Below are 26,009 nucleotides of genomic sequence, written 5' to 3'. Positions count from 1 at the left end.
AAAGAATGGGGAGATTGGAGGTATGTGCTAAGTCTCTTCAGTCGTGTCTGACCCTTTGCAACCCCATGGACTGTAGACTGCCAGGTTCCTCTGTCTATGGATTCTCCAGGCCAGAATACTGGAGTGGGTTGCCATTTCCTACTCCAGGGGATCTTCCCGACCCAGGGATCGAACCCTGGTCTCCTGCATTACAGGCAGATTCTTTACCATCTGAGCTACCTGGGAAGCCCTGCTGCTGCTGCTGCTGCTGCTAAGTCGCTTCAGTCGTGTCGGACTCTGTGTGACCCCATAGACGGCAGCCTACTAGGCTCCCCGTCCCTGGGATTCTCCAGGCAAGAATGCTGGAGTGGGTTGCCATTTCCTTCTCCAATGTAGGAAAGTGAAAAGTGAAAGTGAACTTGCTCAGTCGTGTCCGACTCCTAGAGACCCCATGGACTGCAGCCTACCAGGCTCCTCCATCCATGGGATTTTCCAGGCAAGAGTACTGGGGTAGGCATAAAGGAGGAAAAAAATGTGAAACCTTTATTTTAAAACAGTTTCAAACATGTCAAGCCTACTCTTTCTCTTTTAGTTTCTTGTACCCCAAGCAAATATCAGTATTGTATTATAGTTGGACCTGGACATATATGCTCTTTATTAATATTTGAGATTCTGATTACAGCTGCATACAAAGGGGCAAATTGCTGAAAGATCCATCTTCCACCAGAATATCTGGCCTCTCTTGCCTCATCTACACTAGCCTCGATGTGTCATTACCATCCGAAGGATCTTTTTGAATCCCTTAAGAACAGTTTATTCAAACCCACAAAGAATTTCTTTATGAAGAGGATTATGCCTACAGTGAGAACACTCCCTCTGTCTGAGGGTGGAATATCCATGGTAAGACTATAGTCAGGGTTGCCTGGATTAGAACCCTTCCCTTCTCTGGTGTCCACAGCCTGGAAAATGAAGCCCAGCCCCCTGATCTTGCACACATGGCCCTCCCTCTTCTGACCACACCCACCTCTCCAGCCTCATCCTCCTTTCCTTCACACTCGCCACTCCCCTGCCCCTCTTCCCCTTCAGAGCCTTTGCGCATGTGGCCATTCTCTCTCATTTTCGCATGTCTAAATCCTACTTATCTCCCCATTCCCGGCAACCCATTCACGTCTTAAGCAAAATATTCATCAATCTATCAACATCCAATGATGAGCCTCAATAATAAAGTAACCGTGTGTCCCAGAGCACTTTCTCTTCCATCTGTGATCACTTTGAGTTATTCCTGCAACACACACACACATAGAAGTTGCTCAGTCATGTCCGACTCTTTGCAACCCCATGGATTGTAGCCCACCAGGCTCCTCGGTCCATGGGATTTTCCAGGCATGAATACTGGAGTGGGTTGCCGTTTCCTTCTCCAATTCCTGCAACACGCCTATCCCCTTTTGCTATTAGACACAACGCTGTGTGGACTGAATATGCACTCAGAAATATTTTCCTTAATTAGATCTTTATTATAGAAACAATCCATCCCAGTACCCTCCTCCATACTGCACGGGCCACAGACTCTTCTCTGCCACTGAGTAACTGTACTGTAAATGCTCTCAGCTAAGACGACTCACACTGCATGGTGAGATGAGAGTGCTTTGCAGGGTTTGTTGCTCTGCTGAAGCCTCACTTTCTGCCAATTACTTTCAGTTTGCACCTATCATGACTGAGAAACTGCTCATAAGTATAGCACTAGACCTACCACAAAGAAACAAAAAGAAAAGCAGAAGAAGATGTTAAAGTGTAAATCTGACAGTAACTCTAGGTAACTATGGGGATGGTTGAGAAAGCAAAGGAAAAAGATCAACAGGAAATTACAGATTAGCGGAATGACTTAGACATTTTTAAGAACATTAATAAAGCTTGCTGCAGCCCAGGAACACTAACCAAGAAATAGAGGGATGGCAGATGACAGCAGTCATAACCAGGAGCACATCAATTGTTCATGGACAAAGCTCCACCATATGCGCACAGCTGACTTTGCATCTCCTTAGGAATGAGGCCATATGGACCACTTAGAGGCTGATTTAAGTAGCACTTCTTTTTCCAGAAATGCATCCTTCACGCAAAACAGCAGTGCACATATAATACTTTCATTTCTATTATTTTATTTTCCTTTATCAAATTGTGTCTTAAAATCTAAATGTATTCTAGATGGAATACTGCTTTGAACATGGTTCAGTTCAGTTCAGTCGCTCAGGCGTGTCTGACTCTTTGCGACCCCATGAATTGCAGCACGCCAGGCCTCCCTGTCCATCACCAGCTCCCGGAGTTCACTGAGACTCACGTCCATCGAGTCAGTGATGCCATCCAGCCATCTCATCCTCTGTCGTCCCCTTCTCCTCCTGCCCCCAATCCCTCCCACCATCAGAGTCTTTTCCAATGAGTCAACTCTTTGCATGAGGTGGCCAAAGTACTGGAGTTTAGCTTTAGTATCATTCCTTCCAAAGAAATCCCAGGGCTGATCTCCTTCAGAATGGACTGGTGGGATCTCCTTGCAGTCCAAGGGACTCTCAAGAGTCTTCTCTAACACCACAGTTCAAAAGCATCAATTCTTCAGTGCTCAGCCTTCTTCACAGTCCAACTCTCACATCCATACATGACCACAGGAAAAACCATAGCCTTGACTAGACGGACCGTTGTTGGCAAAGTAATGCCTCTGCTTTTGAATATGCTATCTAGGTTGATCATAACTTTCCTTCCAAGGAATAAGTATCTTTTAATTTCATGGCTGAAGTCACCATCTGCAGTGATTTTTGAGCCCCCAAAAATAAAGTCTGGCACTGTTTCCACTGTTTCCCCATCTATTTCCCATAAAGTGATGGGACCGGATGCCATGATCTTCGTTTTCTTAATATTGAGCTTTAAGGCAACTTTTTCACTCTCCACTTTCACTTTCATCAAGAGGCTTTCGAATTCCTCTTCATTTTCTGCCATAAGGGTGGTGTCATCTGCATATCTGAGATTATTGATATTTCTCCTGGCAATCTTGATTCCAGCTTGTGCTTCTTCCAGTCCAGCGTTTCTCATGATGTACTCTGCATATAAGTTAAATAAGCAGGGTGACATTATATAGCCTTGATGTACTCCTTTTCCTATTTGGAACCAGTCTGTTGTTCCATGGCCAGTTCTAACTGTTGCTTCCTGACCTGCATACAGATTTCTCAAGAGGTAGGTCAGGTGGTCTGGTATGCCCATCTCTTTCAGAATTTTCCACAGTTTATTGTGATCTGCACACTCAAAGGCTTTGGCATAGTCAATAAAGCAGAAATAGATGTTTTTCTGGAACTCTCTTGCTTTTCCATGATCCAGCGGATGTTGGCAATTTGATCTCTGGTTCCTCTGCCTTTTCTAAAACCAGCTTGAACATCAGGAATTTCACAGTTCACATATTGCTGAAGCCTGGCTTGGAGAATTTTGAACATTACTTTACTAGCATGTGAGATGAGTGCAATTGTACGGCAGTTTGAGCATTCCTTGGCATTACCTTTCTTTGGGATTGGAATGAAAACTGACCTTTTCCAGTCCTGTGGCCACTACTGAGTTTTCCAAATTTGCTGACATATTGAGTGCAGCACTTTCACAGCATCATCTTTCAGGATTTGGAATAGCTCAACTGGAATTCCATCACCTCCACTAGCTTTGTTCGTAGTGATGCTTTCTAAGACCCACTTGACTTCACATTCCAGGATGTCTGGCTCTAGGTCAGTGATCACACCATCGTGATTATCTGGGTCATGAAGATCTTTTTTGTACAGTCTTCTGTGTATTCTTGCCACCTCTTCTTGATATCTTCTGCTTCTGTTAGGTCCATACCATTTCTGTCCTTTATCGAGCCCATCTTTGAACATGGTAGTCACTGAGAAAGAGTACTTTCAACAACTGAATGTGAAAATACACAGGTAGGGCACCTTGCTCTGGATACAGAAAATGTGAAAGTGAAAGTGTTTGTCACTTAGTCAGGTCCAACACTTTGTGACCCCATGGACTGTAACCTACCAGGTTACAGCCACCAGGCTCCCCTGTCCAAGGAATCCTCCAGGGAAGAATACTGGAGTGGTTTGCCATTTCCTTCTCCAGGGGATCTTCCTGATCGAGGGATTGAACCCAGGTCTCCTGCACTGCAGGTGGATTCTTTACCATCTGAGCCACCAGGAAAGCCCAATCTGGATACAGAAGGTGCTTTGCAAAACAGTTTTCTTTAAAAGTTTTCTCTTACTCACCCACGATAGCTCCCACAGCTTCTTGTGTTGTTGCTCTTGTCACAATATAGTGTACATATTGTCTGTTTTCCGCGGGCCTGATAAGGCAAAGTTGTGGACCAGTCTCAATAGGAAACATGACACATCCAAACTGGGAAACTCAGAAAGAGGGACAATTTACCAAGCTACCTTCCCTGGTGGCTCAGACGGCAAAGCATCTGCCTGCAATGCGGGAGACCCAGGTTCGATCCCTGGGTCAGGAAGATCCCCTGGAGAAGGAAATGGAACCCACTCCAGTACTCTTGCCTGGAAAATTTCATGGATGGAGGTGCCTAGTAGGCAACAGTCCATGGGGTCACAAAGAGTTGGACACGACTGAGCGACTTCAGTTTCCTTTCCTTTCCTTTTACCAAGCTAAAGTCTGGGTACTGGGAAGCCACAGAGGATGCTAGAGCACCTAGAGCTGGTAAAGCCAGGAGGAGCCATGTGCCAGGGCCTCCTTCATTTGAGGGACATAGACAGGATGACGCAACCACGCAGGGCCAGAGCAGGGGAATCAACACCCCATCTCAGTCCACTCCCACTATCCAGTATCCGCCTGGGCTCCCTGTTGGCTGAGGGCCAACGCCAGAGGGCAGGGAGCCCAGGGATGAGCTCCACAGGACTGCCCTTCTGTGCAGAGATCAGGGTGAAGAGGGTGAGGAAAGGGTCTGGCTGGGCAAATGCGAGGTATCAAGACAGTGTGCGTCCTATATAATATTTATGTCCTTCGGGCCTAGAACAACCCTCATTTAAGATTTACATCTCTAGTGCCCAGGAAAATCCTTGATACTAAGGGGGAAATTATAGTTATATTTCAACCATATTGTCAGGCACTAGAGATATAAACATAAATGTTAATAACTATTTGGCTGGAAGGAGAGCACAAAGGATAAATTAGAGATGAAGGAAGAAAACTTTTCTGAGACAGGCATGTGTGATGAATGGAAGGGTACATGTTTGCAGAGCTTTAAACCTCCTCTCTGGGGACTGAGTCAGGTGCCCCAAAGGTGAGCGTTAGTTCAGGTAACTTGAAAAAAAAGAAAACTTTTAAGTGCAGTATAAATGCAGTTCATCTTCAACTATCCATGAGTATCAAGGTAAAATGAGTTTTCTCAGATCCTGCACGCTTAGCTAGTTAATAGCAGTATCTGTCAGGATGGAACCAGTTATGCTATACAAACAACATAAAAATTTCAGAGGCTTCATCTGGGTATATGCTCAAAAGAATTGAAAGCAGAATCTCACAGAGATATGGGTATATTCAAGTTTGTAGCAGTTACTCACAACTGCCAAAAATAAGAAGCAACCCAAGTGTCCATCAGTGAATAAACAGATAAACAAAATGTGACATATAGATAGAGTGGCATATTATTCAGTTTTAAACAGGAAGAAAATCCTATCACATGCTACAACATGGATGAAACTGGAGGATATTATACTAAATCAAAAAAACCATTTACAAAATGACAAATTTTGTGTGACTCTGCTTTTATGAGGTACCCAGTGTAGTCAAATGTATAGATGCATAAAGTTAAATGGTGGTTGTCAGGGGCAGCAGGGAGGGGAGGTCAACACGCTGCTGTTTCATGAGAATGAGTTTCCGTTTTACAGGATGAAGAGAATCCTGGAGATTGTTTGCACAACAATGTAAATATACTTAAGACCACTGAACAGTACACTTAAAAATGGTTAAGATGGTAAATGTTATATTATATATATTTTACCACCATAGTAAAATGTTTTTAATTTAAAAAGTTAAGCGGCTTAAACCACAACAATTTATTTCTCACATCACTACACTTTCATCAGGGGTGAGCTAAGGGCTCCACTCCATGTTCATATTGTTCTCCCTCTGGACCAGTTAATGGAGCAGCTGCCTTCTGGAACACAGCTGGTTTCCATGACTATGGGAAGAGACCAAGGTGAGTCTTCCCCATCCAAATCTAGTGGACTCAAGATATCCACAGATGCATGAGGTCAGAGACATGGGGGCCACAAAGCCAAGAACTAATGCAAACCAAGAAGTATGTGTAGATAAAGACATGGACATGGCTCCTGGCATAAGAATCTGAGTAGACGCAGACTCGGAGAGGAAGTCGACCATGTTTTTTTTTTTAATTAATCTATTTATTATTTATGTGGCTGCATCGGGTCTTAGTTGCAGCAGGCAGGATCTTTGTTGGGTCATGTGGGGTCTTTCTTTGTGGTGCAGACTCTCTAGTTGTGGCACATGAGATTAGTTGCTCTGCGGCATGTGGGATCTTATTTCCCTGACCAGGGATCAAACTCATATCCCCTACATTGCAAGGCGAATGGACCTTAACCCCCTGGAGCACGAGGGAACTCTCTGACCATGTTTCTAAAAGAACCACTAGCCTGACCTAAGAATGCCTGTGACTTCCTGCAGTTATAAATGATCCTTGGTTTCCTCAGCCATGTTTGGGGCAGCAAGCAGACTGAGAAAGCTGTTCATCCCCAAGGAGGTCATTGACTAATGTCTATTTACTAAGGAAAGTGATGAAAAAGCGAAGTAGAGCCAACAGCCATGGAGAACACAGACCAGGGCCTGGATCAGGGCCAAGTCCTCCCTGTGGGGTGGAGGGGTGGGGGCCTCCCAGAGTGTCTGCCCACCTTCAGTCTGTTTCTGAATCATTGTGGACCCATGACCGCTGTGTATCTTCTCTTTCTCTCTTCCCCAGCTGGAGTGTTTTGCCACTGCATATCAGGGCAGGGGAAGGGGACATAAATAGCTCACTTGCTGGTTCATAGTTTCCAGATCATGAGCGGCCATACTCCAGGTAGATGAAACTGCAGTCATTCATTAAAGTAGGAACTGTCCTGAGAGCCTCAACTTGGAACTCAATACTGAAACTGGATGGAAATTCAGGGCACTAAGGGGACTTGAGAGAGGCATGAGCATGCTGTTTGTAAAGGAAGGTGAACTGAGGGGGTTACCACGTGGGTGGATTATAGTCTTTAGTGATGCTCCTCAAGTATTCAGGTTCTCTCCTACTCTGGGCACATAGTAAGGTGGCACTTCCTGTCCACGTTTAGTTAGAAAAGACTGAGAGAGACTAATTCAGTTCTTTGCCTTTTGCTTTCTTTTTTTCCAGTTCAGTTCAGTCCCTCAGTCATGTCCAACTCTTTGCAACCCCATGGACTGCAGCACGCCAGGCCTCCCTGTCCATCACCAACGCCCGGAGTCCACCCAAACCCATGTCCATCGAGTTGATGATGCCATCCAACCATCTCATCCTCTGTTGTCCCCTTCTCCTCCTGCCCTAAATCTTTCCCAGCATCAGGGTCTTTTCCAATGAGTCAGTTCTTCACATCAGGTGGCCAAAGTACTGGAGTTTCAGCTTCAACATCAGTCCTTCCAATGAATATTCAGGACTGATTTCCTTTAGGATGGACTGGTTGGATCTCCTTGCTGCTCAAGGGACTCTCAAGAGTCTTCTCCACCACCACAGTTCAAAAGCATCAATTCTTCGGCTCTCAGCTTTCTTTATAGTCCAACTCTCACATCCGTACGTGAATAATGGAAAAACCATAGCTTTGACTAGACGGACCTTTGTTGGCAAAGCAAAGTCTCTGCTTTTTAATATGCTGTCTATGTTGGTCATAACTTTTCTTCCAAGGAGCAAGTATCTTTTAATTTCGTGGATGCAATCACCATCTGCAGTGATTTTGGAGCCCAAGGAAATGGTCTGTCACTGTTTCCACTGTTTCCCCATCTGTTTGCTGTGAAGTGATGGGACCAGATGCCATGATCTTACTTTTCTGAACGTTGAGCTTTAAGACAACTTTTTCACTTTCCTCTTTCACTTTCATTAAGAGGCTCTTTAGTTCTTCTTCACTTTCTGCCATAAGGGTGGTATCATCTGCATATCTGAGGTTACGGATGTTTCTCCCAGCAATCTTGATTCCAGCTTGTGCTTCACCCAGCCCAGCGTTTCTCATGATGTACTCTGCATATAAGTTAAATAAGCAGGGTGACAATATACAGCCTTGACATACTCCTTTCCCGCTTTGGAACCATTCTGTCGTTCCCTGTCCAGTTCTAACTGTTGCTTCTTGACCTGCATACAGATTTCTCAGGAGACAGGTCAGGTCTGGTATTCCCATGTCTTGAAGAATTTTCCAGTTTGTTGTGATCCACACAGTCAAAGGCTTTGGCACAGTCAATAAAGCAGAAGTATACATGTGTTCCTGTGGCAGATTCGTTTTGATATTTGGCAAAACTAATACAATTATGTAAAGTTTAAAAATAAAATAAAATTAAAAAAAAAGCAGAAGTAGATGTTTTTCTTTTTTAAAATATTTATTTATTTATCTGGCTGCACTGGGTCCTAGTTGCAGCACAGGGGATCTTCAGTCTTCACTGCAGCACATGGGATCTTTAGTGGGGCCTTTTGAGATCCAGTTCCCTGACCAGGGATCAAACCCTGGCCCCTAGCTTCAGGAGTGTGCGGAGTCTCAGCCACCGGACCATCAGGGAGTCTCAGCCACTGGGCCACCCTGCCTTTTGTTTTCATTGGCACACATGGACGCCAAGAAAGCTGTCTGTGGATCCGCATTTTAGCAACTACAAATACAATTTTCAATTAAATGCTCAAATAAAGAGGACGAGGCAAGCAGAAAGAGATTATTAATAAAGGTTTGTAACAGACAAAAGAAGATATTAAGAGAACAGGGGCTAGAATTGGCACCAAATAAAAGCAGGGCCACTTTGGCCCCCATGGTTGGTGACAGACTGAAGGCTGGTGGCTGAGATGCTTTGGTCAATGTATCTGCTCAGTGGTGCTGACTCCAGCCCATCACTGACTCTCCTGCAACTTATAGAGCAAATTATAGAGCAATCACCGCAACAGCTAAGTGTGTTCTTGGGCATGACATTAAGGCTAAGACTTTGTGTTTTCCATAACACATGTCTGAGGCCATTAACTTGCTCACTCCCACCTAGCAAGGAATCCCACACCTGGTAGCCTTTTCTGGAGGAAAAGTTCTGTTAGAAAAGTCCATTGGTTAGCACTCAGATTTCATGGATTATTTCGATCCAAACCTGTGACAAAATCCTTTTATAGGACTTTGTAGGAAATCATTTTAAAGCCATTCTGAAGGGATGGGGAAGGAGGAAGAGGGAACCACGATAACCTAAGGCAGCGGTGGTGCTCCACAGTCACCAGGGACCCCAAGGGAATTGAGGAGGTAGATGAACCAGTCAAGCCACTACTTTGACCTAGAAAGATGACAACACTCTCTTCAGGGCCACCCTGCCTCCCTCCCTTGGGCAGGCGCCCTGGTTTCTGACATGGAATTCGGAGAGAAAAGGTCTTTGTAATCAGAGGCAAAGACCTTAGCAGAGCCCAGAATGAGGCAGCTGACCTTCTGGATAGACCCACTTCTTCCTTTCCAGTTAAATGCTTCAGCTCAGACGGTAAGCCTGACATGAGTCTTGAGAAACAAGAAGTGCCTGGCTTTTCATCTCTCAGTTTCTCCATTCGCACTCTAATGAGTCTGTCTCCTCTTCATCTCTGAATCTCTCTGTCCCCGCAACACCTGCCTCTCAGTCGGCCACTCCTGTATACTTTCAGAAGCCGATCCCATTCCACATGCGATGTCGCCCCTGAGCAGTACTCAGTAGCTGTGTGGCAGCAAATAAATGAATGCAAGACACCTCAAGGTGCTAGGGACCAGGCTGCCATGGTAGCAGCGCTGACTCTGTGGCCCATGCATATACTCTACAGGCTGGGGTTCAGGGCCTAACGTGGGGCAGCAGATGTGGCTGGCCCCTCGGCGCCACACTGGAGGGTGCTGGCTTTTCATGGAGCTTCTGTTGATGAGCATTTTGTGCCATATAAAGCTTCATGGCGCAGCACTATTCTGACGCCTGCGAGTCACAAGAAAAGCAACTGCTGAAAGAGATTTCTGAGTCCAAGAAAAATTGATGCATTTTCTATTCTCCTTCATCTGCTCTCATGCCTAGTAACCTGATAAGGTATCACCAACAGACAGTTTCTCAAAACAAAAGTCTTCCTCTGCTAATCTCACTTATGCGAGAACATCCAAGGAAGCAGGAGGATTTCGCTGAAGGTGGGAATAAGCTCTGCCCACTACAGTGTGATCGCTGCAAAGTGACTTTATTAGTGTACTAGGGCTGCCTTGACAAATGACTGCTAACGGGATGGCTGAAACAAAAGAAATTTATCCTCTCACTGTTCTGGAGGCTGAAAGTCCCAAATCAAGGTGCTGGTGAGGTCATATTCGATCTCGGAAGTCTCTGGGAGAGCATCCTTCCCCTGTCTCTTCTAGCTTCTGTTGGTTGCCAGCAATCCCCGGATTTCCTTGGCTTGTGGACATGACAGTCTCTGCCTCTGTCTCCACATGGACATCTTCCCTCTGCATCCATGTCATCACAAGGTATTCTCCCTGGGTGTCTGTGTCCACATTTCCCTTTTCTTATAAGGACACCAGTTATTGAATTAGGGCCCATCCTAATCCACTATGACCTCACTATAGTTTAATTGATTACATCTATGAAGACCCTATTTTCAAATAAGTTCACATTCCCAGGTTCTGGGTGAACGTGAATTTGGGGGTGCTACTTAGTCAATCCAGGACATCGACTTAACACAAAAATGGAAATCTTTCTGTCGGGGAGTTAGAGGTAACCACCCAGGGTGGCTGGTTAGTCCCCTCTCTCAAGCATACCTTTACCTTAGCTTCTGGTCTGCAACTAGGTAGTAATAATAGTTGAGCACCTACTCTGGGCCAGGCCTTATATACTTTTATATGCTGCTTACATGACTGCAAAAATCCCAAGAGCTCACACTCTCATCATCTTCATTTGACTGAGAAGCATGCTAAAGGCACTGAGAAGTTACGTGGATTGCAGGTGGACCCCCACAGCTGCACTGGACCATCTCTGCCAATATCTGTAATTGGGACACTCTAGGCTCTCAGGGCTAGAACAGATGAATCAGAACATTTAGGTCTGGACAGGGTTTGCTCTTGTCTGTTTATTATGCTTTTTGTAGTTCTAGGAAATATACAACTATCATGCATGGAGAAATACTATATCAACATGCATATAGAAATACTATATCAACACTGTACCAGCATCCAAGAATCATCTTGGTTAATTCACTTTTCAAGTATTTTTTTAATAAAATATTTTTATTTTATTTAAATAAAAAATAATAAAATATTTGAAAAGTGAATTAACCAGGATGATTCAAACAACCATCTAGCAACGAGAAAACAAAAACTACTTATGAAAAATAGTACAAATCTCTTTAAATTGGTCACAGCTAATTTAAACCAAGTCCCAGGGTTAGATACCTTAGGGCTATCTAAGCCCTAAGGGAATTAGATTTTCCCCACTAGTGATGGGCACTATGTCAAGAAGGCAGTAGATGGCCTTTCTCCTTGATTGTGAGCACAGCCCATCTCCACATTCAGGAGAAGCCCTGGGGCCCAGATCACAACCTTCCTAACTGAGCATTTGAGATGCCTCTTCCATAGGCTGCCTCCCTCCCACCTGAGCCCTGGGTATGTGCTCAGGCTGTCTCTGGAGAGGCTAACCTACCAGACACCGTAGAGGAACTGCCTTCCCCACCATCACTTCTCTCACTACCAGGTAAGCTATAGCTTCCACCATACCCTAGTGTCTATTCTTGGCACAGTGGCCCCCGGGGCAGCCCAAACCACTTAGTCATTTGTTCCACAGTATTTAGTGAGGGCCTGCTGGGTAGGGGAGGCATGCAGGTGCCATGGTGACAAGATGGACAAGTTTCTCTCTTTGTGTAGCTTATGTTTCAGCAGAGAGAGAGACCTTAAGCAAGCCAAGGAGCTCATTTCAGAGAGTGAGGAGGACTGAGGAGATAACGAGGCAGGGTGATGTGATGGGCAGTGGCTTCTGGGCGAGCTTCAGGAGTTTGGGGGAACTCAAGGGAAGCCTCTTTAAGGAGATGGTGTTTGGACTGAGCGCTAACTCAGGAGAAAGGTAAGCTTAGCCAGGCTGAGGTAGGCTGAAGAAACAGGAGACTAAGTCCACCCATCCTCCCAGCCAAGCTAGACCCTGGGGTCCGGCAGATCTCCCTGAGAAAGTCACCTGCTGCCGCTGGTAGTCAGGATGCTGATACAGTTTTCAGTCAATGCTGTTGTCGAGTGTTGTTTCATAGGACTAATGTAAGTTCAATGTAACAATTTATTTACAAGCATCTTGCTTTGATTGTAAACAGATTTGTGCAAATAATTGGATGTAATTTTGTTAACTATTTCGTATCGGGAGGCAATGTACTCCATCAAGGCAGTGGAATGGCTCCCCTGAGGAAAACCTTCTACTTCAATTAAGTAATGGGAAATAGGAAGGAAATTATTTTCTTTAAATCAAAGACCAATTTTGTCACTGTTACAGTGAACCCAGATTATACCCGAATTAAGGCTCCCTAAACCCAGGAAGGCAATGGCAAGCCATTCCAGTACTCTTGCCTAGAAAATCCCATGGACGGAGGAGCCTGGTAGGCTGCATTCCATGGGGTCGCTACGAGTCAGACGTGACTGAGCGACTTCACTTTCATTTTTCACTTTCACACAATGGAGAAGGCAATGGCAACCCACTCCAGTGTTCTTGCCTGGAGAATCCCAGGGACGGCAGAGCCTGGTGGGCTGCCGTCTATGGGGTCCCACAGAGTCGGACACGACTGAAGCAACTTAGCAGCAGCAGCAAACCCAGGAAAAGTCTGGATTCCAGGCAGTGACTGGGGTAGAGTTCCCAGAGCTGGGCTTCCTTTGGGGTGTTGTTTATCCCATATCAGGGTAGAGTGTTGAGCCGCAACAGCTCTCCTTTTCTGCCCCCTCTGCTATAAAAGGCTGGCTAATGTGTAGAGTCATTGAGCATCCATATGGGGACATCAGGTTGATGGCAGATACAAAGGTTGGCTCTCCTAACATCCATGCCAATCACTTCTATCTTACTCCTGTGCTATATAGAGTCTAGAAAGCTAAATTGCATTTCTTGGTGTCCTTTGCAGCTAGGGTACTAGAACATAATGTGGTTCTGGTTCTATCTAGAGGCTCACTTACAGGAGTCCCTGAGTTGGAAGTGAGCTACGTGAGGCAGAAGCAAGGGGAGGCGATTTGGCAAGCACACTGGCAGATGAACCTGGTTCTTCTGGGGCTGCTCTTGCAGTTTCAGGCATCCAGTTCCCAATTTCACTGGTGCCAAAGAATGGGAAGCAGCAGCCATGGTGCCTTTTTTAGAACCATACTAAGACAGTGGTTTTCAAACTTCACTGTACATCAGAACCACCTAGAAAACTTGTTAAAAGATTGACTGTTGGCCCTCATTCCCAGAGTTTCTTCAGTGGGTCTTGGAGGAGGTCTGAGAATTTTCATTACTACCAAATGTCCAGGTGATGTTGATGCCACTGGTCTGGGAGCACACTTTGAGAAGCACCCTTTTAAGAGCTGACTCCTCATTTCTCCTGGATATATTAGGCCTGTGTACAATTTCCAGGCCTGTGTGGCCTTTCAGGAGATTCGGTGACTCATTAACACCCTTTGGTAAACTCCTTTCTGCGTAACCCAGCTTGAGTAGACTCTGTTGCCTGCGACTAAGAACCCGGATCCATATAAGGTCCTTCGTCTTACCAACCAGTGCTCTAAATATGCTTATCATTTTCTGCAGATCTTTCCCTCTCCTCAGTTGGGATCTCCATATCAATTCTCTATCCCTGGCTCTATTTCTTAAAGAAGTCACATGACTCATGCTGACACAAACCCAGTCCTACCAGATGTCCTTCTGTTACACAATCATATCTAAATAACTCCCCCTTGTTCTACAGTGTCCCCCATCTTCCACCATCTCAAAAACTAATCAAACCAAGAAAGTTCAATGAAGAACAGGGTTAGGTTTAATGCCTAAAGGCAAAAATGTCTTGAATTTAGCACTGAAGTCGCCCCAGAGAAGAAAAGTAATAATATAAGGAAGTCTTTTTATGCGCCAGAGGGAAAAAAAGCCAGATGCCAGCTGTCTACCTCATACTAATTTTTTTTTTTACTATTTGAACTTCTTTTTTTCATAAAGCATCTTAATGTGAAATTTAAAATAATAAAAAAAAAAAACAAGCTAAAAGAGCCCTCTCTGAAGAGTATAAGAGTGGATATGATTGATAAAATGGCATCTTGCTAGACACATCTATTTAAAAATTGGTTAAAAGATATTATTTACCCAATGAACCATAAGGTCTCAGGGGGAAAAATCCAAACACAATAATAGTCCCTCAGGTAAATGCCCCTTCAGACAGTTTTTAAAATGTGTATCATTTATTTGATAAAGCATAGCAGCCTATCCAGAGAGGAGTTATGGTCTGCTGCATAAATAGGCATTTGGACAGCTTTAAAAATGCATACTCTTTACACCCAAATGCCGAGCAAAACTCCCAAAGGAAAGTGGTTATTATGAGCAAAGAGCAACCACTTTTCAAAACCAAGAAGTGATCCAGCCAAATGGCATATTTTACACATTTCTTCTCTAAAAGCTACATAAGCATCTACTTATTTACTTACTTAAATGACCACTAGTCACTTCTGAGCCTGGATGGAGAGACTTCCCAGGAGGAGTGAACGGACCCTCCCAGAGCTTAGACTGGCTCAGTGTGATTACACTGTGTGCTCACCAGAATCACCCGGGAGCCTGTCCAGGCTCCATCCTAGAGAGGGTGATTCTAAACACTCCCCAGGTGAAGGGTTAGAGGGGGAGATAACTAGGGAGTGTGGGATGGACATGTACACGCTGCTATATTTAAAATGAATAACCAACAAAGACCTACTGTATAGCACAGGGAACTCTGCCCAATGTTATGTAACAACCTACATGGGAAAAAGTTTTAAAAAGGATAAAAATATATGTGTAAATGAATTTTCTAATGACAAAAAGAAGTAAACACTCCCCAGGTGATCCTGATGTGCATTAGGGTTGAGAACCTCTGGGCTGGATAAAGAATCTGAAGCCCAGAGAGGCCAAGTGACTTGCCCAAGATCACACAGTATGCCTAGGGGGGAACCCAGGCAGCTGGATCCTAGGTTTCATTCTTATTACTACTCCACATTTTCTCTTTTCCTTTCAGAGTTGCCTTTTTCCTTTACTTCTAATATGATTTCATGCTTTATTCCATTATATCTACTTTTAAAGTATATAAATAGTATGAAGTAGTCATACAATTATGTTAGTAAACATTTGGAAAACATAATGGGGAAAAATATATTTCCATTCCCCAAATACCAGTTCAATTAGTTCTTGTTTACTAATTCTACTAGATTCCCTTAGATCCTGTTTTTTTCTCTCTATATTTTTCCTATTTATAAATATGAGTTTATATATTTTAAAAATTTGTACTCTAAATAGTCTATGATAAAGTCTCTGTTGGTTTTATACTAATTTTAAAAGTAATAGATATTCAGAGGAACCTGACTGTGCTGCAGTCCACGGGGTTGCAAAGAGTCCGAGGTGACTTAGTGACTGAACAACAAGACGCACACTGAAAATTTCAAAGAATATAAATGTGCAAAGGATAGGAAATGGAAGGCCCTATACCCTCCCCATCTCAGTTTCTAGAGAAAATCTTTTTTTTCTTTCTATACATATTCTGAAATGGAATTGTATGATGGGTGCAGTTCTGTAATTTGTTCTTTTTCTTTTTTTTTCTTTGCAGAATGCTTTGGGCATCTTTCCATGTTAGTACATGAAAAATACAGTTAGTATCTGGTTCATACAACTCCACTAAATAGATATTCCATAACTCAGTTAACCAATTTTATGGAACATTTAAAAGCCTTCTCTCTCTCTCTCTCTCTCTCTCTCTATATATATATATATATATATATAAACAAAACTAAGCAAATGAACGTCTGGCTTCCTTGCCGAGGCTGCCCCTCCAGGGGCACCTCCCAATGCCAGCGTCCCAGTACACACACTGTTCTCAGGAGATACAGGGCTGGGGAGGCATCCTGTCATTGACTCCCAACCCGTGGTAAAAACAGCAGCCCACAGGAGTGATATTGTTATCCGCTTCATATCCAAGGCAACTCGGGGAACAGGGAGGCCAGGCCCAGGATGCTCCTGGTCTAAGCGTGCTTTCACAAATCTTAGAGGTGCAGTTATTCAAGGACTTTAGGGCGCCTGCGCAGACTAATCTTTCTTTCTCAGGTCCCTCCGCCTGAGGGCAGTTGTTCACAGGAGGCAAAATGTAAACAGAATCATTCAGCTATAGTCACACAGGTGTTTGGGGTTTTGTTCTTAAACATCAAGGAAGGAACGAAAATAAAAATTCGTTGCCAAATGAGTCATTTTTACAGAAAGTAATACTCCTAGGCAACCTATCCTAATAATAAAATGATCAGATTTGTTGTTGGTTAGTCACTAAGTCATTTCTGACTCTTTTGCGACCCCGCAGATCAGATTTCTACAGAAATACGGACAGTCCAGACCCTGGAGGCAAAACACTGGGGTTTGAGTCTTGGATCTGTTCTTACTACCTCTCAGTGGCTGCTCTGTCGTCTTTTACACGCAAGTAAAACCTGTACCTCCTTAGTGGGCTCTTGTGAAGAGGAAGTGAATGTGTTGGTTTAATTTAGAAGAGGACCTAGAACATTTTACGAATGTTGGCTACTATCGTTTCTAACAGCAAAGATTGATGGGCAACTGGTTTAATAAATGGAATACTATGCAGCCATGAAAAATCCACCAGGAGAAAATGTACACAGCATAATGTTAATTGAAAAAGACAATAAAGAATAATTTTATATAAAGTATGATACTATATGAAAGTACAAAAAAAAATTAGGTACATCAGAACTGTAGGAATATGAGTGTTTTAATATTTTCACATTGATACTTTATGATCAGGAATAGTTTTTTAATATGAAGCATCTTGGAATATATATATAAATAGACAGAGAATTTATTAGTATGGTTTGAAATATATATTAGTATATTATGTATTAGTATAAATATTAGTATTATAATAGCATTAGCATTTTAATATATTAGTATAAATTAGTTTTATATTACTATATATTATAATATTATATATTATAATGTATAAAGTATGTTAAATATGTAGCTACTTCAAACCAAACTAGTCAAGTGGGAAGGCTAAGGGGTGTCTGCTCTCTGGGTCTGTTCAGTGTGGCCCCTGCCACACCAGAGCTGGGCTTAGTCTCCTCACTTCACTCCTCTCTGCCTTACACGGCTTCCTCTCAGGATAGGATTCTATGGATGTATTTAAGCTCAACTCAACTCTAAAAAACTGTTATTGCCTAAAGTGTTAAACTTCCCACAAGAATATATGTTTTACCAGGGAACAAAGACAAGGGATAAGATCCCTAACAGTGACATTTTAGGCCACATCAAAACAATGGAGGAAGCTATTGAATTAACAGGAAGGAAACGGTTTCCTGATGCCCCTGAAATCAAATCCCATTGATTCATTAGGCTGGCTCAGCTCAAAACCATAGACAGTTCAAAGGGAAAAATCCTTATCTCCTGAGAGGCGCAGACCTTGGTGAAATGAGCAGAAACAGATAAACCAGATTGGAGGCAGTGTAAAAGAAGGCTGTAGAAAGGGCTAATTCACCCTGGGGAGAATTTTACCATTTTAAATACAATACAGGTCTTTAGTGAGACTTTAGGATGGCAGGAAGGAGTCTCAGGGGATTATGCCTTTGTAAGAGCAGGAAAAACACCAGTGACCTCCATGGATGAGACATGCCTGACTCTCTGCCCACTAAGGGTAGATTGAGGGAAAAATGAATGCCCTTCCCCAGTTCAAAGGGTGCTATACTGGGGAAAAGAAATGATTAGAATTTACATTGTCTGCGCCCAGGTTTGTAACAAAGAAATTGCTTCATCATTTAAAAATTATTCATTCCCGCCTATGCTGTGGCCTCATCCCAGGAAGTAGCAAGTCAACTGTATCCAATGAGGGATTAAAGATAATAAATAAAAGAGTAGCAATTAATTGTGCATCCTGATTTAAGAGACTGGGCTGCCTGGGTCATGCTTGAGTGGCTTATCAAATTTAGCTCTATTATGACTGTCTTGTATTTCAATTGATGTTTGTGCTCATATCCGTAGGCACTTGTACCACGAGGCTTTTCAGATATAAAAGAATTTAAATGTATAGATTGTTATAGGATTCTATCATTCTTACAGCATGAGGCAAAAGTGTTGAAAATGGCAGTTTAATGAGTCATGCAAAGTGGCTCAGTATTCAGTCACTGATTCAATTATTTTTCCCCCTCCAAAGGCCATTCGAGGCAAAGTAATATGGTTGTTTTCTAAATGCCATGATTCTGACTTGCCTTTTTGTAATTCTTGATAGTTTCCTGCTTGAAAAGCAAAGACATTCTAAGGGCCAAAACCTGAGGCCAAATTCTGATAACCAGAACCATTTCAGAGCCAAACAACAAAACAAAATCCAAGGTGAGGCAACGGACCTGGGGACTTTAGATGCAGGGCTCTCAGTGAATCCACCCCTTTCTGAACTATAACCAGAGCAGGAGGTGGCAGGGGTGCAGGAAGCATTGGCTGAAATACAGGAAATATTCCGTCTTTTCTGGCTGCATCAGCGTCCTTGGCCGGAGACCTCTGAAGGTGCCTCCAACAGCCCCAACAGGCAATGGCTTTGCTGCTTGAATGACAAATCTAATTTTAACAGTGCTCTAATTCTTTCATTTGCTGCCCTCTGTGTTCTCATCTCTGGGCCATAATTTTACCTGCCAGCTCAGGTAAATAGTCTTTAATAGGACAAAGGCTTAGAAAGGTTATACTGTACTTGATTTTGTGCTGGGACTTTGTACTTTCATGTTGAGTCCTCAGGAGAGATTTTGTCGTATAAGCCAAGCATCAGTCTGCCCTGTAGGTCACCTCCTTGCAGTGGCTGTGAAGGGAAAACTGGTTCAATTGGCTCCTTTAAGTCGTGCCTTTCTCTGTCCAGATGTGAGAGAACCAGAGGGAGACAAATGTCCTGGTTGCTGTGCACCTCTTGTCTCCCTCTGTAATGTCACTGCACAGGGTGATACAGTGACAGGCTGGGGACAACTAAAGGAAATGACAGCTCCGAGAGAAGGATTTAAAATTGAGCAGGGGGAATTCCCTAGCTCTTCAGTGTTTAAGACTCTATGCTTCCACTGCAGGGGCATGGGTTCTATCCCTGGTTGGGGAATTAAGATCCATGTGCCCCTTGGCACAGTCAAAGAAATAGAATAGAACAGAAATATGAATTTTCCCATTAAAGAAAGGAAAAACTCTTGAGAAAGAAAAGGAACAAAAATTCAAAATCATTATCATGCATTGTACTACAAAGAAGTCAAATGAGAACATGAAAAACTATCAAAATACAAAGAATTAACCAGAAGTTTTAGAAAAGGCAGAGGAACCAGAGATCAAATTGCCAATATCCACTGGGTCATTGAAAAAGCAAGAGAGTTCCAGAAAAACATCTATTTCTGCTTTATTGACTATGCCAAAGCCTTTGACTGTGTGGATCACAATAAACTGTGGAAAATTCTTCAAGAGATGGGAATACCAGACCACCTGACCTCCTGAGAAAACTGTATGAAGGTCAGGAAGCAACAGTTAGAACTGGACATGAAACAACAGACTGGTTCCAAATAGGAAAAGGAGTACGTCAAGGCTGTATATTGTCACCCTGCTTATTTAACTTATATGCAGAGTACATCATGAGAAACGCTGGGCTGGAAGAAGCACAAGCTGGAATCAAGATTGCTGAGAGAAATATCAATAACCTCAGATATGCAGATGACACCATCCTTATGGCAGAAAGTGAAAAGGAACGGAAGAGCCTCTTGATGAAAGTGAAAGTGGAGCGTGAAAAAGTTGTCTTAAAGCTCAACATTCAGAAAACGAATATCATGGCATCTGGTCCCATCACTTCATGGGAAATAGATGGGGAAACAGATGAAACAGTGTCAGACTTTATTTTGGGGGGCTCCAAAATCACTGCAGATGGTGACTGCAGCCATGAAATTAAAAGACGCTTACTCCTTGGAAGGAAAGTTATGACCAACCTAGATAGCATATTCAAAAGCAGAAACATTACTTTGCCAACAAAGTTTCGTCTAGTCAAGGCTATGGTTTTTCCAGTGGTCATGTATGGATGTGAGAGTTGGACTGTGAAAAAGCTTAGCGCCGAAGAATTGATGCTTTTGAACTGTGGTGTTGGAGAAGATTCTTGAGAGTCCCTTGGACTGCAAGGAGATCCAACCAGTCCATCCTAAAGGAGATCAGTCCTGGGTGTTCATTGGAAGGACTGATGCTAAAGCTGAAACTCCAATACTTTGGCCACCTCATGCGAAGAGTTGACTCATTGGAAAAGACTCTGATGCTGGGAAGGATTGGGGGCAAGAGGAGAAGGGGACGACAGAGGATGAGATGGTTGGATGGCATCACCAACTTGATGGACGTGAGTTTGAGTGAACTCCGGGAGTTGATGATGGGCAGGGAGGCCTTGCATGCTTCATTCAATTCATGGGGTCACAAAGAGTCGGACATGACTGAGCGACTGAACTGAACTGAACCAGAAGTTTAAATTCAGTCCCTAGCTTCATCCAACAGCATTAGATAGGGTGGCATGACTTGTCTATAAAACATCATGGTTGGGTCATGCCAGACCATTTGAGGTCTCAGAGACCTCTCAGGCTTTAATAGTTGGATTTTAGGAAATTTTTGTAATTTTTTGTTTGGCAATTCATAGCTCTCAGATCAGTAGCCACAAATTAGTTTCATATTAATAGCATGTATTTGTGGGCTTAGTTCTTATACATTTTCCAAAGGCACAATTACATTATTTTTGGACTCTCTAACTCATTAGATAAGCAGCAAGCATGGGTATTTGTATTAGTTTTTTGAGCAGTATACAAAGTACCACAAAGTGTGTGGCTTAAACCGCAGAAATGTATTGTCTCATCATTCTGGAGGCTGGAAGTCCAGGATCAAGAGAGGACACGCTGAGGCAGGCTCGGTTCCTTCTGAGCGCTGTGAGAGAAGGTCTGTCCCCTGCCTCTCACTCACCTTCTGGTGGTATTCTAGAGCTCCTGGCTCTTCTCTGGTTTATAGAAGCATCACCTGGTCTCTGCCTTCATCTTCATATAGCCTTCTCCCTATGTGTATCTGTATCCAAATTTCCCCCTCTGACAAGGACACCAGTCATATTGACCTCATCTTAAATTACACCTGCAATGATCCCACTACCAAAGAAGGTCACATTTAGAGGGTTAGGAATTCAACACATGAATTCTTGAGGGACGCACGCAACTTTAGAGCTGATACCTTTGCTTTATTTTGAGAAAAAGTGGCTGGGTGGCTCATTGAAATCTGCCATTATGAATCTGGCCTTTGTTCAACACCAGGCTGACTTATAAATAAAAATAATGTTGGATTTGTTTTTGTTTTTTTTTTTTAAAAGAAAGAAAGAAAAACTCTAAATTCTAACTAGCTGAGTGACCTTGGGTGAGTCCTTTAATCTCTTTGGATTCTGCTTCCTTATCTATAAAAATGAGGACTTTGGGATAAGTTCTAAAGTCTTTTCCAGTGTTAGAAATCCAAGCACAAACAGCACAGAGGAGAATTTATAAGTTGTATTAAAAGTAAACTGCAAAATATAGTTTTACCATTGGCTTATGGTCATATAATAAAGGCATCTCCAAAACATTTAACATAGGTGCTATGCAGCTGCTAAGACAATCAGACCTGCTTCTGCACGTGCCGTATGCACACAGTTATTCAGTAACTGATCGTGCAAAGAATTCTGGTTCCCATGATGGACACTCTTGTTTCCTTGGGCCCATAGCTACCATGTCAGCCAAGCAGCCTCAGCATGACCATGATCAGGAATAACAACTAAATCAAAGCTAATAATAAATGCACAAGTCACTTCTGAAGATGCAGTCAGCTTTCTCAGAGGGTGCAAATAATTAATTGTTGTTATTAGCTGTTGAGCTGCTAAGTCGTGTCTGACTCTTTTGTGACCTCAGGGACTGCCTCCTGCCAGGCTCCTCTGTCCATGGGATTTCCCAGGCAAGAATACTGGAGTGGGTTGCCATTTCCTTCTCCAGGAGATCCTCCTGACTCAAGGATCGAACTCGTGTCTCCTGCGTTGGCAGGTGAGTTCTTTACCACTGAGCCACCAGGGAAGCCCCAAATATTAATATTTAGTTACATGATTGCTAAAAATCAACTTCTTACAGGTCATAAAGTAAGTTCTCCAATAAAACTGTCCCCTAAAACAGTCATGTTCACAGGACCATGAACATAGCAGCATCTGTCGCAGCATTGTTTTTAATTGTAAACCACTATTCTCTCTTCTATTTTTAAGCAAAGCACTGCCAGATTTCCTTGCTTTCCAATGCTGAGTACAGATCAAAGCTCACTAGTTTCAGAATGTTATTCTTCCTGCTTCTGTGACAATAGTGTTTCTGATCTTAGCCTTTTTTTTTTGAATAAATATAATCTCAGATGGGGAGAGATTGCGAGACTAGATTACAGTGAATGTCTTGTTTTGCTCCCTCATCACTCATCTTGGACTTAAAATGTCAGAATTGTCTACATTCACTTCTCTTTTCCCTCATTAAAATGTAAACACACTGTCTGAAAATGAACTTCCTTAGGAGAAGCAAGAAAGTCTAGCTCAACTAATTTGAAACAATAAATGGAACCAATAACAATCAGCTTATTTAAAAGAAGATAAAAATTTGCATGAAGTACATATTGCCACCTTGGGTATATTTGTTAAGAGGATATACCTTTCATAGGGAAAATAGTGCAGTAAATTATTAAAGACCAACTTGATGGGATTTTAGTATTGGTTTTAAATTACAGTTTTGAAGTCTATGCAATGACATGAGGCAAAGTATGTTAATAATATCACAGGGAAAACTCAGGATAACAAATGTATTCTTACAAATGTATGTACAATGGTTAACAGAATGAAGTCTCGTGTGCTCACCCAGGCCAGCATGATCTGGCTGCCAGCCCAGCTCTCTGACCACATCTCCCCTTTCAGCCCTGGTCCCGTGCTGTGCTACAGCAACCCAGCACCTGTTCTGGGTCCTCAGGCATCAGTATCTCTGCACCACAGGGCCTTTGCACATGCTCTTTGCCTAGAATGCTCCTTTCCGTTTCTTCACATCCTAGGTCCTTCCTAGTAATTCAAGTCATGGCTCACCATCACCTTCCTGTGAGGCTCTTCCTGAGCACTTGATCTAATGAAGACACCTCATATTTCCTTATCATCCTGTTCCGTTTTCTCCATAGTGCAGGTGATGGACTGCGATTATCCTTCTTTCTCTTAATCACTAATTATTTTTCTTTTTACTCCATGATGTCAGGAGCTTAGCTTATTGTTTACAATTAGATCCCTAGATCCCAGAATAGAAGCTGGTCCATTAATGTCTGTTCTATGAATGAATGAAAATATGCATAAGAAAAAGTAAGGTAATACATCAAACTGCCAGCACTGTCAAAAAAACTACTGAGGTTAAGGGTGATTTTTCCCCTTTTATTCTTACATTTTTTAATGTTTTCTCTAATATTATTCTATTTTATGATGAAAAAGAAATTATTTACCTTCCAAATTGCCCACATGAATGTAGAAAAGACATAGTATACTCCAAAGGATGATAAATGCATAATTTGTTCCCTTAGTAAACCAACTCCACAGATCCACAGAAAAATAAGAACATTTGCATCTGCTTTCAGAAAATTTAGATCTAACGCACAGAGAAACTGATCCCATTAACTCATTCAGAAGCATTCTATTTTTTTATCTTTCTTCTAGAAAACTGTATAATCAAAATTGTGTTTAGAAAGTTGACCTCAACATAAACCAACCTTTCTGTATATGCTGTAGGCTCATACTTGCATTCAGCTTTCTGGAAAGTGCTTAGTTATATTAATTATAAGTAGCTTGTCTTAATTTTTTAAAAACTAACCTCACTAAGTAAAGATCATTTAAAACTTCTAATAACTATGCTGAAATGAAAGTTAAAAAAAAGTAAAAGTGTTAGTTGCTTAGTCATGTCTAACTCTTTGCGACCCTATGGACTATATAGCCTGCCAGGCTCCTCTGTCCATGGAATTCTCCAGGTAAGAATAATGGGAGTGGGTAGCCATTCCCTTCTCCAGGGGATCTTCCTGACCCAGGGATCCAATCCAGGTCTCCTGCATTGCTGGCGGATTCTTAACCATCTGAGCCACTTACCACCTGGTAGGCTACAGTCCATGGGATCACAGAGTCAGATATGACTGAAGGACTAACATGGTGAAATGGCAACATATATTTGGTAAAATGGATGGTAATGCACATAAAATGTCTGGGAACCATGAATTTTACCAGAAAATTTTGAGGGAGAGGGGATGAAAGAAAAAAAAAAAAAAAAATATATATATATATTTTATATTTGAAATGTTCAGTAGGTCTTCCAATAAGGATTTTCCTGTTTCTGTAGTTGAGTAAGGTGTGGGGGGCGGGGGCAGGGACGAGGGCAAGGGGAAGCGGAGGGGAGATACAAGGAGAGAAAAAGAACCCCAGATCTCATAGACAATGAGAAATGGAAGTTCTCCCAGTGAATGGCCCATTTACGCCACCTACTGGATTCTTGGTGCACTGCTTAGTCATGCCCTGATTTCGGAGTCAGTTGATTCTTCTTGTCCTCTGACCACCTAGGAATCCTCTAATCTTTTAAGTCCCCTATTTGATTTCCTTCCTTCTATAAAGCCCGGAGACTGTCAACTGATGTTCACTGGACCTGAGTTCCGGCTATATTAGTGAAAAGGACTTTCTGAAAAGGGACTGCTCTGCAAGAACTGCTCAAGGCTCCTCCTCTGCAAAGCCAGGTGTAGCCCCTCCTGCTGGCAGACAGCTCGCCTTGCCTTGTATTGTGAGGGAGGGGTGTCTGTCTCCCCCTCGTGTGTGGTCCCTGGGGCCACACCGCTTCCTCCCACCTGGAGTGTGATAAGCATGGTGCTAATTGAGGCAGAGTTTGTTCAAGAATATGCTCATTTCATCCTCATTACCACCCTGTGAGTGGATACTGTTATCTGTACTTCATAAACGAGAAAACTCAGGCACAGAGAGGTTAAGTAATTCGTCCACCCAGGGAAGAAGTGGCAGGCAGTTACTCCAGGGCCCGTGCCCGTCTTTGCTATCCTGTCAGCCACTCTGTGGACACCGAGGTGTCTTTCTGCTTCATTTGTGAAACTGGCCCTGTGCTGACCTGTCACAGAGGGCCACTGTGCTGGGGTCAGCTCTGCCCTCCAGCGCTCCTCCTCTCTTCCCCACTCCACTCTGTGCCTGGGATTCTGGCCTCTGTGGACTTTCCTCTGTGTCTCTTTAGCGATAACATTGCCCCAAACCACTTTCCCTAAACACCCTCAGCAAAATAATTCTGCTCCATTTCTAGATTTTTCCCTCCTTTTGTTTTCTTCATAACATGACTTCCTGAAATTATCTCATGCATGTGGTTTGGTTTTGTTTTTTTTATGCAGTTCTTTTGAAAATGAAGACTTACCTTGAGGGGTGTGGTGAGGTCTTATTTGTAATTTTTATGCATTGATCTCTTTACTTGGCTGTGCCAGGTCTTAGTTGCGGCAGCAGGGTCTTCATGTAGGGGCATAGTTCCTTGACCAAGGATTGAACCCACACCCCCTGTGTT

Source organism: Bubalus bubalis, chromosome 3, assembly GCF_019923935.1.
Source record: "Bubalus bubalis isolate 160015118507 breed Murrah chromosome 3, NDDB_SH_1, whole genome shotgun sequence".
NCBI lineage: Eukaryota > Metazoa > Chordata > Mammalia > Artiodactyla > Bovidae > Bubalus > Bubalus bubalis.
Note: the sequence above shows the minus strand (reverse complement) of the source record.